The 17,511-nt window shown below is 47.9% G+C and overlaps 1 protein-coding gene across 1 annotated transcript in view; it reads right to left on the bottom strand.

The window, feature by feature from the left end:
* The window catches only part of LOC139274191 (calcium-binding protein 1-like), a 185,537-nt gene that overhangs the window by 150,485 nt on the left and 17,541 nt on the right, over nucleotides 1-17,511 (bottom strand). The window lies entirely within an intron of this gene.

Raw genomic sequence — 17,511 nt, 5'->3', positions numbered from 1 at the left:
ACACCTCTCACTGCAACACTCTCTGATATACCCCACACCCCTCACTGTAACACACGGATATACCCCACACCCCTCACTGTAACACACTGATATACCACGCACACCTCACTGTAACACACTGATATACACCACACCCCTCACTGTAACACACGGATATACCCCACACCCCTCACTGTAACACTCTCTGATATACCCCACGCCCCTCACTGTTACACACTGATATACCACAAACACCTCACTGTAACACAATGATATACCCACACCCCTCACTGTAACACACTGATATACCCCACACCCCTCACTGTAACACACTGATGTACCACGCACACCTCACTGTAACACACTGATATACCCCACACCCCTCACTGTAACACACTGATATACCACGCACACCTCACTGTAACACACTGATATACCCCACACCTCTCACTGTAAAACTCTCTGATATACGTCACACCCCACACTGTAACACTCTGATATACCCCACACCCCTCACTGTAACACTGAGAAATCCCACACTCCTCACTGCAACACTGATATACCCCACACCCCTCACTGCAACACTGATGTACTCCACACCCCTCACTGTAACACTGATGTACCCCACACCCCTCACTGTCACACTGATATACCCCACACCCCTCACTGTAACACTGATATACCCCACACCCCTCACTGTAACACAGATATACCCCACACCCCTCACCGATGGATGTGGTGTATTTAGATTTCCAAAAGGTATAGAAACATAGAAACATAGAAAATAGGTGCAGGAGTAGGCCATTCAGCCCTTCTAGCCTGCACCGCCATTCAATGAGTTCATGGCTGAACATGCAACTTCAGTACCCCCTTCCTGCTTTCTCACCACACCCCTTGATCCCCCTAGTAGTAAGGACTACATCTAACTCCCTTTTGAATATATTTAGTGAATTGGCCTCAACTACTTTCTGTGGTAGAGAATTCCACAGGTTCACCACTCTCTGGGTGAAGAAGCTTCTCCTCATCTCAGTCCTAAATGGCTTACCCCTTATCCTTAGACTGTGACCCCTGGTTCTGGACTTCCCCAACATTGGGAACATTCTTCCTGCATCTAACCTCTCTAAACCCGTCAGAATTTTAAACGTTTCTATGAGGACCCCTCTCATTCTTCTGAACTCCAGTGAATGCAAGCCCAGTTGATCCAGTCTTTCTTGATAGGTCAGTCCCACCATCCCGGGAATCAGTCTGGTGAATCTTCGCTGCACTCCCTCAATAGCAAGAATGTCCTTCCTCAAGTTAGAAGACCAAAACTGTACACAATACTCCAGGTGTGGCCTCACCAAGGCCCTGTACGACTGTAGCAACACCTCCCTGCCCCTGTACTCAAATCCCCTCACTATGAAGGCCAACATGCCATTTGCTTTCTTAACCGCCTGCTGTACCTGCATGCCAACCTTCAATGACTGATGTACCATGACACCCAGGTCTCGTTGCACCTCCCCTTTTCCTATTCGATAAGGTGCCACACAAAAGGTTACTGCAGAAGATAGAGGTACGCGGAGTCAGAGGAAATGTATTAGCATGGATCGAGAATTGGCTGGCGAACAGAAAGCAGAGATTCGGGATAAATGGGTCCTTTTCGGGTTGGAAATCGGTGGTTAGTGGTGTGCCACAGGGATCGGTGCTGGGACCACAACTGTTTACAATATACATAGATGACCTGGAAGAGGGGACAGAGTGTAGTGTAACAAAATTTGCAGATGACACAAAGATTAGTGGGAAAGCGGGTTGTGTAGAGGACACGGAGAGGCTGCAAAGAGATTTAGATAGGTTAAGCGAATGGGCTAAGGTTTGGCAGATGGAATACAATGTCGGAAAGTGTGAGGTCATCCACCTTGGGGAAACAAAACAGTAAAAGGGAATATTATTTGAATGGGGAGAAATTACAACATGCTGAGGTGCAGAGGGACCTGGGGGTCCTTGTGCATGAATCCCAAAAAGTTAGTTTGCAGGTGCAGCAGGTAATCAGGAAGGCGAATGGAATGTTGGCCTTCATTGCGAGAGGGATGGAGTACAAAAGCAGGGCGGTCCTGCTACAACTGTATAGGGTATTGGTGAGGCCGCACCTGGAGTACTGCGTGAGTTTTGGTCACCTTACTTAAGGAAGGATATACTAGCTTTAGAGATGATTTACTAGGCTGATTCCGGAGATGAGGGGGTTACCTTATGATGATAGATTGAGTAGACTGGGTCTTTACTCCTTGGAGTTCAGAAGGATGAGGGGTGATCTTACAGAAACATTTAAAATCATGAAAGGAATAGACAAGATAGAGGCAGAGAGGTTGTTTCCACTGGTCGGGGAGACTAGAACTAGGGGGCACAGCTCAAAATACGGGGGAGTCAATTTAAAACCGAGTTGAGAAGGAATTTCTTCTCCCAGAGGGTTGTGAATCTGTGGAATTCTCTGCCCAAGGAAGCAGTTGAGGCTAGCTCATTGAAGGTATTCAAGTCACAGATAGATAGATTTTTAACCAATATGGGAATTAAGGGTTACGGGGAGAGGGCGGGTAAGTGGAGCTGAGTCCACGGCCAGATCAGCCATGATCTTGTTGAATGGTGGAGCAGGCTCGAGGGGCTCGATGGCCTACTCCTGTTCCTAATTCTTATGTTCTGATGTTCTTATGTATGTAACACTGATGTACCCCACACCCTTCAATGTAACACTGATGTACCCCACACTCCTCACTGTAACACTGATATACCCCACACCCCTCACTAAAACTGATATATCCCACACCCCTCACTGTAACACTCTGATATACCCCACACCCCTCATTGCAACACTCTGATGTACCCCACACTCCTTACTGTAACACTCTGATATACCTCACAAACCTCACTGTAAAACTGATATATCCCACACCCCTCACTGTAACACTGATATACCCCATATCCCTCACTGCAACACTCTGATATACCCCACACCCCTCACTGTTACACACCGATATACCCAACACACCTCACTGTAACACTGATATACCCCACACCCTTCACTATACCACTGATATACCCCACAACCCTCACTGTAACACATTGATATACCCCACACCTCTCAATGTAACACACTGATATACCCCACAACCCTCACTGTAACACTCTGATATACCCCACCCCCTCACTGTAACACTCTGATATAGCCCACACCCCTCACTGTAACACTGATATACCCCACACCCCTCACTGTAACATTCTGATATACCCCACACCCCTCACTGTAACACACTGATATACCCCACAACCCTCACTGTAACACTCTGATGTACCCCACCCCCTCACTGTAACACTCTGATATAGCCCACACCCCTCACTGTAACACTGATGTACCCCACACCCCACACTGTAACACTGATATATCCCACACCCCTCACTGTAACACTGATATAAACCACACCCCTCACTGTAACACTCTCCGATATACCACACACCCCTCACTGTAACACTGATATACCCCACACCCCTCACTGTAACACTGATATACCCCACACCCCTCACTGTAACACTGATATACCCCACACCCCTCACTGTAACACTGATATACCCCACACCCTCACTCTAACACTGATATACCCCACACCCGTCACTATAACACTCTCTGATATAGCCCACACCCCTCACTGTAACACTGATATACCCCACACCCCTCACTGTAACATTCTAATATACCCCGCGCCCCTCAATGTAACACTCTCTGATATATCCCACACCTCTCACTATAACATCCTCTGATATACCCCACACCCCTCACTGTAACACTCTCTGATATACCCCACACCCCTTACTGTAACACTCTGATATACCCCACACCCCTCACTGTGACACACTGATATACCCCACAACCCTCTCTGTAACACTGATATACACCACACCACTCACTGTAACACTCTCTGATATACTCCACACCCCTCATTATAACACTGATATACCAGACACCCCTCACTGTAATAATGATATACCCCACACCCCTCACTGTAACACCGATATACCCCACACCTCTCACTGTAACACTGATGTACCCGACACCCCTCACTGTAACACCGATATACCCCACACCTCTCACTGTAACACTGATATACCCCACACCCCTCACTGTAACACTGATATACACCACCACCTCACTGTAACACCGATGTACCCCACACTCCCTCACTGTAACACCGATATACCCCACACCCCTCACTGTAACACTCTGATATACCCCACACCCCTCACTGTAACACTCTGATATACCCCACACACCTCACTGTAACACTGAAATACCCCACGCCCCTCACTGTAAAACTTTGAGATACCCCACACCCCTCACTGTAACACCCTGATATACCCCACACCCATCACTGTAACACTCTGATATACCCCACACCTATCACTGTAACACTCTGATATACCCCACACCCCTCATTGTATCACTGATATACCCACGCCCCTCACTGTAACACTGATATACCCCACACCCTCACTGTAACACACTGATATAGCCTGCACCCCTCACTGTAACACTGATACACCCCACACCCCTCACTGTAACATTCTGATATACCCCGCGCCCCTCACTTTAACACTCTGATATACCCCACACACCTCACTATAACACTCTCTGATATACCCCACACCCCTCCTGTAACACTCTGATATATTCCACACCCGCAAATGTAACACACTGATATACACCACACCTCTCACTGTAACACACTGATATACCCCACAACCCTCACTGTAACACTGAAATACCCCACACCCCTCACTGTTACACTGATATACCCCAAACCCCTCACTGTAATACTGATATACCCCACACCCCTTACTGTAACACTGATATACCCCACACCCCTCACTGTAACACTGATATACCCCACACCCCTCACTGTAACACTGATGAACCCCACACCCCTCACTGTTACACTGATATACCCCAAACCCCTCACTGTAATACTGATATACCCCACACCCCTCACTGTAACACTGATATACCCAACATCCCTCACTGTAACACTGATATACCAAACACCCCTCACTGTAACACTGATATACCCAACATCCCGCACTGGAACACTGATTTACCCAACACTCCTCACTGTAGCACTGATATACCCCACATCCCTCACTGTAACACTCTGATATACCCCACACCGCTCACTGTAACACTGATATACCCCACACTCCTCACTGTAACACTGATATAACCCACACCTCTCACTGTAACACTGATATATACCACACCACTCAGTGTAACACTGATATACCCCACACCCTCACTGTCACACACTGATATACCCCACACCCCTCACTGTAACACTGATATACCCCACACCCCTCATTGTAACACTCTGATATACCCCGCGCCCCTCTCTGTAACACTCTCTGATATATCCCACACCTCTCACTGTAACACTCTCTGATATACCCCATACCCCTTACTGGAACACTCTGATATAACCCACACCCCTCACTGTAACACTCTGATATACCCCACATCCCTCACTGTAACACTCTGATATACCCCGCGCCCCTCACTGTTACACTGATATACCCCACACCCCTCACTGTAACACTCTAATATAGCCCACACCCCTCACTGTAACACTGATATACCCCACACCACTCACTGTAACACTGATATACCCCACACCTCTCACTGTAGCACTCTGATATACCCCACACCACTCACTGTAACACTGATATACCCCACACCCTCACTGTAACACACTGATATACCCCACACCCCTCACTGTAACACTGATATACCCCACACCCCTCATTGTAACACTCTGATATACCCCACACCCGTCACTGTAACACTCTGATATACCCCACACCCCTCACTGTAACACTCTCTGATATATCCCACACCTCTCACTGTAACACTCTCTGACATACCCCACACCCCTTACTGGAACACTCCGTTATAACCCACACCCCTCACTGTAACACTCTGATATACCCCACACCCCTCACTGTAACACTCTGATATACCCCGCGCCCCTCACTGTAACACTCTCTGATATATCCCACACCTCTCACTATCACACTCTCTGATATACCCCACACCCCTTACCGGAACACTCTGATATAACCCACACCCTTCACTGTAACACTGATATACCCCACACCCCTCACTGTAACACTGATATACCCCACACCCCTCACTGTTACACTGATATACCCCACACCCCTCACTGTAACACTCTGATATAGCCCACACCCCTCACTGTAACACTGATATACCCCACACCACTCACTGTAACACTGATATACCCCACACCCCTCACTGTAACACTGATATAACCCACACCCCTCACTGTAACACTGATATACCCCACACCCCTCATTGTAACACTCTGATATACCCCACACCCGTCACTGTAACACTCTGATATGCCCCACACCCCTCACTGTAACACTCTCTGATATATCCCACACCTCTCACTGTAACACTCTCTGACATACCCCACACCCCTTACTGGAACACTCTGATATAACCCACACCCCTCACTGTAACACTCTGATATACCCCACACCCCTCACTGTAACACTCTGATATACCCCGCGCCCCTCACTGTAACACTCTCTGATATATCCCACACCTCTCACTATCACACTCTCTGATATACCCCACACCCCTTACTGGAACACTCTGATATAACCCACACCCTTCACTGTAACACTGATATACCCCACACCCCTCACTGTAACACTGATATACCCCACACCCCTCACTGTTACACTGATATACCCCACACCCCTCACTGTAACACTCTGATATAGCCCACACCCCTCACTGTAACACTGATATACCCCACACCACTCACTGTAACACTGATATACCCCACACCCCTCACTGTAGCACTCTGATATACCCCACACCACTCACTGTAACACTGATATACCTCACACCGCTCACTGTAACACTGATATAACCCACACCCCTCACTGTAACACTGATATAACCCACACCCCTCACTGTAACACTGATATACACCACACCACTCGCTGTAACACTGATATACCCCACATCCCACACTGTAACACTGATTTACCCCACACTCCTCACTGTAGCACTGATATACCACACACCCCTCACTTTAACATTGATATACCCTTCACCCCTCACTGTAACACTCTGATATACCCCACACCCCTCACTGTAACACTCTCTGATATATCCCACACCTCTCACTATCTCACTCTCTGATATACCCCACACCCCTTACTGGAACACTCTGATATAACCCACACCCTTCACTGTAACACTGATATACCCCACACCCCTCACTGTAACACTGATATACCCCACACCCCTCACTGTAACACTCTGATATAGCCCACACCCCTCACTGCAACACGCTGATATACCCCACACCTCTCACTGTAACACTGATATACTCCACACCCCTCACTGCAACACACTGATATACCTCACACGCCTCACTGTAACACTGATATACCCCACACCACTCACTGTAACACTGAAATACCCCACACCCCTCACTGTAACACTGATATACCCCACACCACTCACTATAACACTGATATACCCCACACCTCTCACTGTAATACTGATATACCCCACAACCCTCACTGTAACACTCTGATATACCCCACACCCCTCACTGTAACACTGATATACCCCACACCCCTCACTGTAACACTCTGATATAGCCCACACCCCTCACTATAACACTGATATACCCCACACCTCTCACTGTAATACTGATATACCCCACAACCCTCACTGTAACACTCTGATATACCCCACACCCCTCACTGTAACACTGATATACCCCACACCCCTCACTGTAACACTCTGATATAGCCCACACCCCTCACTGCAACACACTGATATACCCCACACCTCTCACTGTAACACTGATATACTCCACACCCCTCACTGCAACACACTGATATACCTCACATGCCTCACTGTAACACTGATATACCCCACACCACTCACTGTAACACTGAAATACCCCACACCCCTCACTGTAACACTGATATACCCCACACCACTCACTGTAACACTGAAATACCCCACACCCCTCACTGTAACACTGATATACCCCACACCCCTCACTGTAACACTCTGATATACCCCACACCCCTCACTGTAACACACTGATATACCCCACACCCCTCACTGTAACACACTGATATACCCCACACCCCTCACTGTAACACTCTGATATATCCCACACCCCTCACTGTAACACATTGATATACCCCACACCCCTCACTGAAACAATCTGATATACTCCACACCCCTCACTGTAACACACTGATATACCCCACAGCCCTCACTGTAACACTGATATACACCACACCACTCACTGTAACACTCTCTGATATACTCCACACCCCTCACTATAACACTGATATACCAGACACCCCTCACTGTAACACTGATATACCCCACACCCCTCACTGTAACACTGATATACCCCACACCCCTCACTGTAACACTGATATACCCCACACCCCTCACTGTAACACTGATATACCCCACACCCCTCACTGTAACACTGATATACCCCACACCCCTCACTGTAACACTGATATACCCCACACCCCTCACTGTAACACTGATATACCCCACACCCCTCACTGTAACACTGATATACCCCACACCCCTCACTGTAACACTGATATACCCCACACCCCTCACTGTAACACTGATATACCCCACACCCCTCACTGTAACACTGATATATACCACAGCTCTCACTATACCATTCTAATATAACTCCTCCAGCTCCTACAACCCTCCCATTCTCGGTAACCTCTTCCAGCCCGTACAATCCATTGATATATTTGCGCACATCCAAATCTGGCCTCTTACCCATCCCGATTTTAATTGCTCCACCATTTGGCGGCTGTGCCTTCAGCTGCCTAGGTCCTATGCTCTGGAACTGTCCCTCCCGAGCCCTCTCTGCCACTGTCTCTCCTCCTTTAAGACGCTCCTTAAAACCTACATCTTTGGCCAAGCTTTACGTCACCTGCCCTAATATCTCCCTATGTGACTTTGCGCCTGATTCACGCTCCTGTAAAGCACATTGCGACGGTTTTACTACAGTATAGGCGCTATATCAATGCAAGTTGTTATTGTTGTTGAATCCTCTGCCACAAAATCAATGGTGGTTTTAATCTTAGCCGGATTAGAAACAATCTTACCGTTGATTTAACAGATCATCCATTTCGGAGGGATTAAATCGGATTTCACGATTTAAACTTGGTTGTCTCTATTTAACGGTTAATCAGTGCACAGTTGACATTAACTTTTTCACTTCCGTGTTTCTGACCGAGGCGATGGATAATCTCACCCAACTAACCTCATTTATAGGGAGCTCTACACTGTATCTAACTCGTGCCCTGGGAATGCTCGATGCTGACACTGGGTATAAAGTGGGGGACACACTGTCAGGGTAATGTAGAGGGAGCCCTACACTGTATCGAACCCGTGCTGTACCTGCCCTGGGAGCACTCGATGCTGACACTGGGTATAAAGTGGGGACACACTGTCAGGGTAATGTAGAGGGTGCCCCACACTGTATCTAACCCGTGCTGTACCTGCCCTGGGAGCACTCGATGCTGACACTGGTTATAAAGTGGGGACACACTGTCAGGGTAATGTAGAGGGAGCCCTACACTGTATCTAACCCGTGCTGTACCTGCCCTGGGAGCACTCGATGCTGACACTGGGTATAAAGTGGGGGACACACTGTCAGGGTAATGTAGAGGGAGCCCTACACTGTATCTAACCCGTGCTGTACCTGCCCTGGGAGCACTCGATGCTGACACTGGGTATAAAGTGGGGACACACTGTCAGGGTAATATAGAGGGTGCCCTACACTGTATCTAACCCGTGCTGTACCTGCCCTGGGAGCACTCGATGCTGACACTGGGTATAAAGTGGAGGACACACTGTCAGGGTAATGTAGAGGGAGCCCTACACTGTATCTAACCGTGCTGTACCTGCCTTGGGAGCTGTGATATTTTCACAGAGCAGAGCACACACACAGCTCCTAACATGGTAGGCAGCTCTCTCGGAAGCCTCCGGAACATGCCTGATTCTGTTTAATTATTAACTCTGTAGTTGCCGTACACAACACGTCCATATCCACAGTGTGGCGCTACAAACATTACAAGCTTACAGACATTACACTTCTCCCTCTTGAATGAAGAAGTTATTATAACAACATCATACATAACTTTCATTTTATACATAACACAGGATATAGTCATATTTTTTTTTCCATGTTTACAAATTTAACTTTACCACTTGTTTTCTGTTTCGAAGCGGATACCTTCGCTCTCGAACAGAACCTTCCAAACATGGTGTGGAATCTAAACTCATTCGAGGCTCATCCTGAGGAACGTTTTCCTCCACGGAATTTCCTTGATTTTCATTTGAACTCACTCTAACTTCAGGCTCTTTGTTTTCCTGACTCGGACTCAGACTTTCATTCTGATTCTCTCCTGGATTTGTTTCCAGTACATTGGATTTAGGATTTGCTACTGGTGTATCAAAACTATCTGATGAGTCAGAAATAATTGAATCATTCCCACCTTCAACTCCTTTATATCTGTCGGTAAAATACGATCAATATGAACAAACCTAACCTGTCCATTATCAAACATCTTTACCAAATATGTGCGAGGACCACATATCTTCACCACTCTTCCTGGTAACCACTTTAACCATTTATGGTGATGGTTCTTCACTCTCACCTTCTGGTTTAATTTCACACTTCTCTCTTTTACTCTACCTCTATCATGATTCTTTTTCTGTCTTAATTGTATCTCTTCCACGGACTGTGCCAAATTTGGTTTTAACAACGAGAATCTGGTTTGTGGCTGTCATTTGAGAAACAACTCTGCTGGTGTTCTACCAGTAGTTGTATGAGGAGTATTTCGATATGTAACCAAAAAAGTAGCCAATTTGTAATCCAATGACAACTGTCATTTCCTTGGATTTGGATCTAACATTTGTTTTATGAGGGCACGTTTTACAATTTGTACAGTGCGCTCTGCTGCACCATTCAAGGCAGGATGGTACGCTGGAACCTTGGTATGTTTCACATCATTTTTGCTCGTGAATTGTGCAAATTCTTCTGAACAAAATTGCCCGAAACAATTTCCTCAGGGAGGCCAAATGCAGAAAATAATTTTCGTAAAATGTCCAATGTTTTACTTGTCATTTTCCACATTGGAAACACCTCAACCCACTTCGAATGGCTATCAATCACAATGAACAATTGTTGTCCTTCTAACTCAGCAAAATAGATATGTAGCCTTTGCCACACCTTGGGAGGCCATTTCCATGGCTGTAATGGTACTGGTGGTGGTTGCTGGCTTACCGATTGACATGTCGTACACTGACTCATAATGTACTCTATATCCTTATCAAGACTTGGTCACCATAAATAACTGCGTGCAAAACTATTGGTCAAGCACATTCCCAGGTGCTGGTCATGGAGGTCCCCTAATAATTTGGGCCTGAATTTATTTGGTATAATCACTCTTGCACCCCACATGATACAATCTTTATCGACTGATAATTCATTCCTACGAATAATGGATGTGTATCTTTGTCTTTTACCTGGTTTGGCCATCCATTTGCAATATAATCATAGAAACATAGAAACAAAGAAAAATAGGTGCAGGAGTAGGCCATTCAGCCCTTCGAGCCTGCACCACCATTCAATATGATCATGGCTGATCATTCCCTCAGTACCCCTTTCCTGCTTTCTCTCCATACCCCTTGATCCCCTTAACCGTAAGAGCCATATCTAACTCTCTCTTGAATATATCCAATGAACTGGCATCAACAACTCTCTGCGGCAGGGAATTCCACAGGTTAACAACTCTCTGAGTGAAGAAGTTTCTCCTCATCTCAGTCCTAAATGGCTTACCCCTTATCCTTAGACTATGTCCCCTGGTTCTGGACTTCCCCAACATCGGGAACATTCTTCCCACATCTAACCTGTCCAGTCCCGTCAGAATTTTATATGTTTCTATGAGATCCCCTCTCATCCTTCTAAACTCCAGTGAATACAAGCTCAGTTGATCCAGTCTCTCCTCATATGTCAGTCCAGCCATCCCGGGAATCAGTCTGGTGAACCTTCGCTGCACTCCCTCAATAGCAAGAACGTCCTTCCTCAGATTAGGAGACCAAAACTGAACACAATATTCCAGGTGAGGCCTCACCAAGGCCCTGTCAAACTGCAGTAAGATCTCCCTGCTCCTATACTCAAATTCCCTAGCTATGAAGGCCAACATACCATTTGCCTTCTTCACCGCCTGCTGTACCTGCATGCCAACTTTCAGTGACTGAGGAACCATGACACCCAGGTCTCGTTGCACCTCCCCTTTTCCTCGTTTGCCACCATTCAGATAATATTTTGCCTTCATGTTTTTGCCCCCAAAGTGGATAACTTCACATTTATCCACATTATACTGCATCTGCCATGCATTTGCCCACTCACCTAACCTGTCCAAGTCACCCTGCAGCCTCTTAGCATCCTCCTCGCAGCTCACACCGCCACCCAGCTTAGTGTCATCTGCAAACTTGGAGATATTACACTCTTCGTGAAGACAGAACCTCGATACTGACACTGGGTCTAAAGTGGGGACACACTGTCAGGGTAATGTAGAGGGAGCCCTACACTGTATCTAACCCGTGTTGTACCTGCCCTGGGAGCACTCGATGCTGACACTGGGTATAAAGTGGGAGACACACTGTCAGGGTAATGTACAGGGAGCACTACACTGTATCTAACCCGTGCTGTACCTGCCCTGGGAGCGCTCGATGCTGACACTGGGTATAAAGTGGGGACACACTGTCAGGGTAATGTCGAGGGAGCCCTACACTGTACCTAACTCGTGCTGTACCTGCCCTGGGAGCACTCGATGCTGACACTGGGTATAAAGTGGGGATACACTGTCAGGGTAATGTAGAGGGAGCCCTACACTGTATCTAACCCGTGCTGTACCTGCCCTGGGAGCACTCGATGCTGACACTGGGTATAAAGTGGCGACACACTGTCAGGGTAATGTAGAGGGAGCCCTACACTGTATCTAACCCGTGCTGTACCTGCCCTGGGAGCACTCGATGCTGACACTGGGTATAAAGTGGGGACACACTGTCAGGGTAATGTAGAGGGGGCCCTACACTGTATCTAACCCGTGCTGTACCTGCCCTGGGAGCACTCGATGCTGACACTGGGTATAAAGTGGCAACACACTGTCAGGGTAATGTAGAGGAAGCCCTACACTGTATCTAACCCGTGCTGTACCTGCCCTGGGAGCACTCGATGCTGACACTGGGTATAAAGTGGGGACACACTGAGGTGGATTTTCAAGTCAGCATTTTATGAGTCTTGGAGGTGGTGAGGAGGGGGCGGCTCTTTGGTTAATTAAAGAGAGGGGAGAGGAAAGGAGACAATAGTTGGGTGGCGAACGCTGGCAAAGGTGTCACATACCGGGTGTGGGGCAATGAGAAGCGTACGGTGGCGGGGTCACGTCCTATCCTAGTACTTTTGACACGAGCTGCTGCGGCCCTTTAAGCGCTGCTGGAGCATCAGAAAAGGACACTTTCCACCCACGGGCGCATCTAAATCTTGTTTCGGGGAGGCCCTATCATCATCATCATCACAGGCAGACCCTCGGGATCGAGGAAGACTTGCTTCCACTCTTAACATGAGTCCTTAGGTGACTGAACAGCCCAATACGAGAACCACAGTCCCTGTCACAGGTGGGACAGATAGACGTTGAGGGTAAGGGAGGGTGGGACTGGTTTGCCGCACGCTCCTTCCGCTGCCTGCGCTTGGTTTCTGCATGCTCTCGGCGATGAGACTCGAGGTGCTCAGCGCCCTCCCGGATGCACTTCCTCCACTTAGGGCGGTCTTTGGCCAGGGACTCCCAGGTGCCAGTGGGGATGTTGCACTTTATCAGGGAGGCTTTGAGGGTGTCCCTGTAACGTTTCCTCTGCCCACTTTTGGCTTGTTTGCCGTGACGGAGCTCCGAGTAGAGCGCTTGCTTTGGGAGTCCCGTGTCTGGAGCATGTGGACAATGTGACCTGCCCAGCGGAGCTGGTCGAGTGTGGTCAGTGCTTCAATGCTGGGGATGTTGGCCTGGTCGAGGACGCTAACGTTGGTGCGTCTGCCCTCCCAGGGGATTTGCAGGATCTTGCGGAGACATCGTTGGTGGTATTTCTCCAGCGACTTGAGCTGTCTGCTGTACATGGTCCATGTCTCTGAGTCGTACAACAACAACAACTTGTATTTAAATAGTGTCCTTAACGTAGTGAAACATCCCAAGGCTCTTCACAAGAGTGTTTAAAGATAAAAAATTTGACACTGAGCCGCATAAGTAGAAATTAGTGCAGGTGACCAAAAGCTTGGTCAAAGAGGGAGGTTTTAAGGAGCATCTTGAAGGAGGAAAGAGAGGCAGAGAGGTTTAGGGAACGAGTTCCAGAGCTTGGGGCCCAGGCAACAGAAGGTCCGGCCACCGATGGTGGAGTGATTATTGTCATGTATTCAACTATGATTGTAACCCATGTATAAGCTGACCTAAGTTGTACACCTTGAGAACATTGACCACTAGGTGGTGAACTTGTGGGAGACACTCCTAACCTGGACTTTCAGGTATAAAAGGGGAAGCTCCACCCACCTTCATCACTTGGTCACAGAGTGACCTTCTCTCAAGTATGGGCCTCGTGTGCATTTAAACTCTACAGTAAGGACATATCATTGGCGACGAGAAACTGGGATTTAAACCACGCGAGAATGGCCACTAGCAGCACAGAAGAGAGGTACTGTGTTGGTGATGATTGGAACAACTTTATTGACAGACTACAGCAAAGTTTTGTCACTAAGGAATGGTTGTGACAGGATTCGGCCGACAAACGCAGGGCTCATCTCCTGACGGTTTGTGGATCCAGAACGTACTCCCTGATGAAGGATCTTCTAGTGCCAGAGAAGCTGGCGGACAAGATGTTCGAAGAGCTCAGTAAGTTGATCGGGGAACACTTTAAACCGGCGAGCAGCATGCACATAGCGAGACACCGGTTTTACACGCACCGGCAGCGAGAAGGGCAAAGCGTTCCTGAATGTGTGGCAGATCTCCGGTGACTGGCGAGCCTATGTAAGTTCCCAGATGTATGCAGAGTGGAGATGCTGTGAGACTTTTTTTTTTATTGAGGACATCGGGCACGCTGGGGTTTTCAGGAAACTGATTGAGACCAAAGACTTGACCATGGAAGCGGCGGCCCTGATAGCCCAGACAGTTATCTCAGGGGAGGAAGAGACCAGAATGATGTATGACAAAAATCTTGGCTCAAATGCGGCAAATGACCAGGGAGTCAACATTGTTAACGCGGCACACATTTCTCTAGGCAGACAAGGGCAATCGGACATGCCCCAGCATGCAGTTGAACCCAAAGGGGAATTCAACAGAGACAATGGCTAGCTGAACGGCAATTCATGCCATCGCAATGGACAATGCGGCCAGTAATGGGGCCATCAACACTTGTTAATGGTGCACTTAAGGACAGTGACAGAGACAGTCAGAGACGATCGACTGGTAATGGACCTTTTGTTTCCAACAACGGGCCTCCAGTTCATGCTGGAGGTGTGGAGGCAAACACCCAGCCAGAGCTTGCAGGTATCAGCAATATACCTGCAGAAACTGCAACGTCAACGGTCACTTGGCGCGTATGTGCAGGAAGCCTGCAGCCAGGTTGATGTACGAGGAGGACGGGCCCGATGTAAGCCCTACGAGGCCAAATGAATACTGGGGGAAATCGCTGGAAGCTGAAGTTCAGCGAGTTCATGTGGAGCACATATACAGTTCATACACCAGGACGCCACACTGATATACCCCACACCCCTCACTGTTACACTGATATACCCCACACCCCTCACTGTAACACTCTGATATAGCCCACACCCCTCACTGTAACACTGATATACCCCACACCACTCACTGTAACACTGATATACCCCACACCCCTCACTGTAACACTGATATAACCCACACCCCTCACTGTAACACTGATATACCCCACACCCCTCATTGTAACACTCTGATATACCCCACACCCGTCACTGTAACACTCTGATATGCCCCACACCCCTCACTGTAACACTCTCTGATATATCCCACACCTCTCACTGTAACACTCTCTGACATACCCCACACCCCTTACTGGAACACTCTGATATAACCCACACCCCTCACTGTAACACTCTGATATACCCCACACCCCTCACTGTAACACTCTGATATACCCCGCGCCCCTCACTGTAACACTCTCTGATATATCCCACACCTCTCACTATCACACTCTCTGATATACCCCACACCCCTTACTGGAACACTCTGATATAACCCACACCCTTCACTGTAACACTGATATACCCCACACCCCTCACTGTAACACTGATATACCCCACACCCCTCACTGTTACACTGATATACCCCACACCCCTCACTGTAACACTCTGATATAGCCCACACCCCTCACTGTAACACTGATATACCCCACACCACTCACTGTAACACTGATATACCCCACACCCCTCACTGTAGCACTCTGATATACCCCACACCACTCACTGTAACACTGATATACCTCACACCGCTCACTGTAACACTGATATAACCCACACCCCTCACTGTAACACTGATATAACCCACACCCCTCACTGTAACACTGATATACACCACACCACTCGCTGTAACACTGATATACCCCACATCCCACACTGTAACACTGATTTACCCCACACTCCTCACTGTAGCACTGATATACCACACACCCCTCACTTTAACATTGATATACCCTTCACCCCTCACTGTAACACTCTGATATACCCCACACCCCTCACTGTAACACTCTCTGATATATCCCACACCTCTCACTATCTCACTCTCTGATATACCCCACACCCCTTACTGGAACACTCTGATATAACCCACACCCTTCACTGTAACACTGATATACCCCACACCCCTCACTGTAACACTGATATACCCCACACCCCTCACTGTAACACTCTGATATAGCCCACACCCCTCACTGCAACACGCTGATATACCCCACACCTCTCACTGTAACACTGATATACTCCACACCCCTCACTGCAACACACTGATATACCTCACACGCCTCACTGTAACACTGATATACCCCACACCACTCACTGTAACACTGAAATACCCCACACCCCTCACTGTAACACTGATATACCCCACACCACTCACTATAACACTGATATACCCCACACCTCTCACTGTAATACTGATATACCCCACAACCCTCACTGTAACACTCTGATATACCCCACACCCCTCACTGTAACACTGATATACCCCACACCCCTCACTGTAACACTCTGATATAGCCCACACCCCTCACTATAACACTGATATACCCCACACCTCTCACTGTAATACTGATATACCCCACAACCCTCACTG

This window comes from Pristiophorus japonicus, chromosome 9 (genome assembly GCF_044704955.1).
Source record: "Pristiophorus japonicus isolate sPriJap1 chromosome 9, sPriJap1.hap1, whole genome shotgun sequence".
Lineage (NCBI taxonomy): Eukaryota > Metazoa > Chordata > Chondrichthyes > Pristiophoridae > Pristiophorus > Pristiophorus japonicus.
Note: the sequence above shows the minus strand (reverse complement) of the source record. Positions and strands in the feature narration are given on the sequence as shown.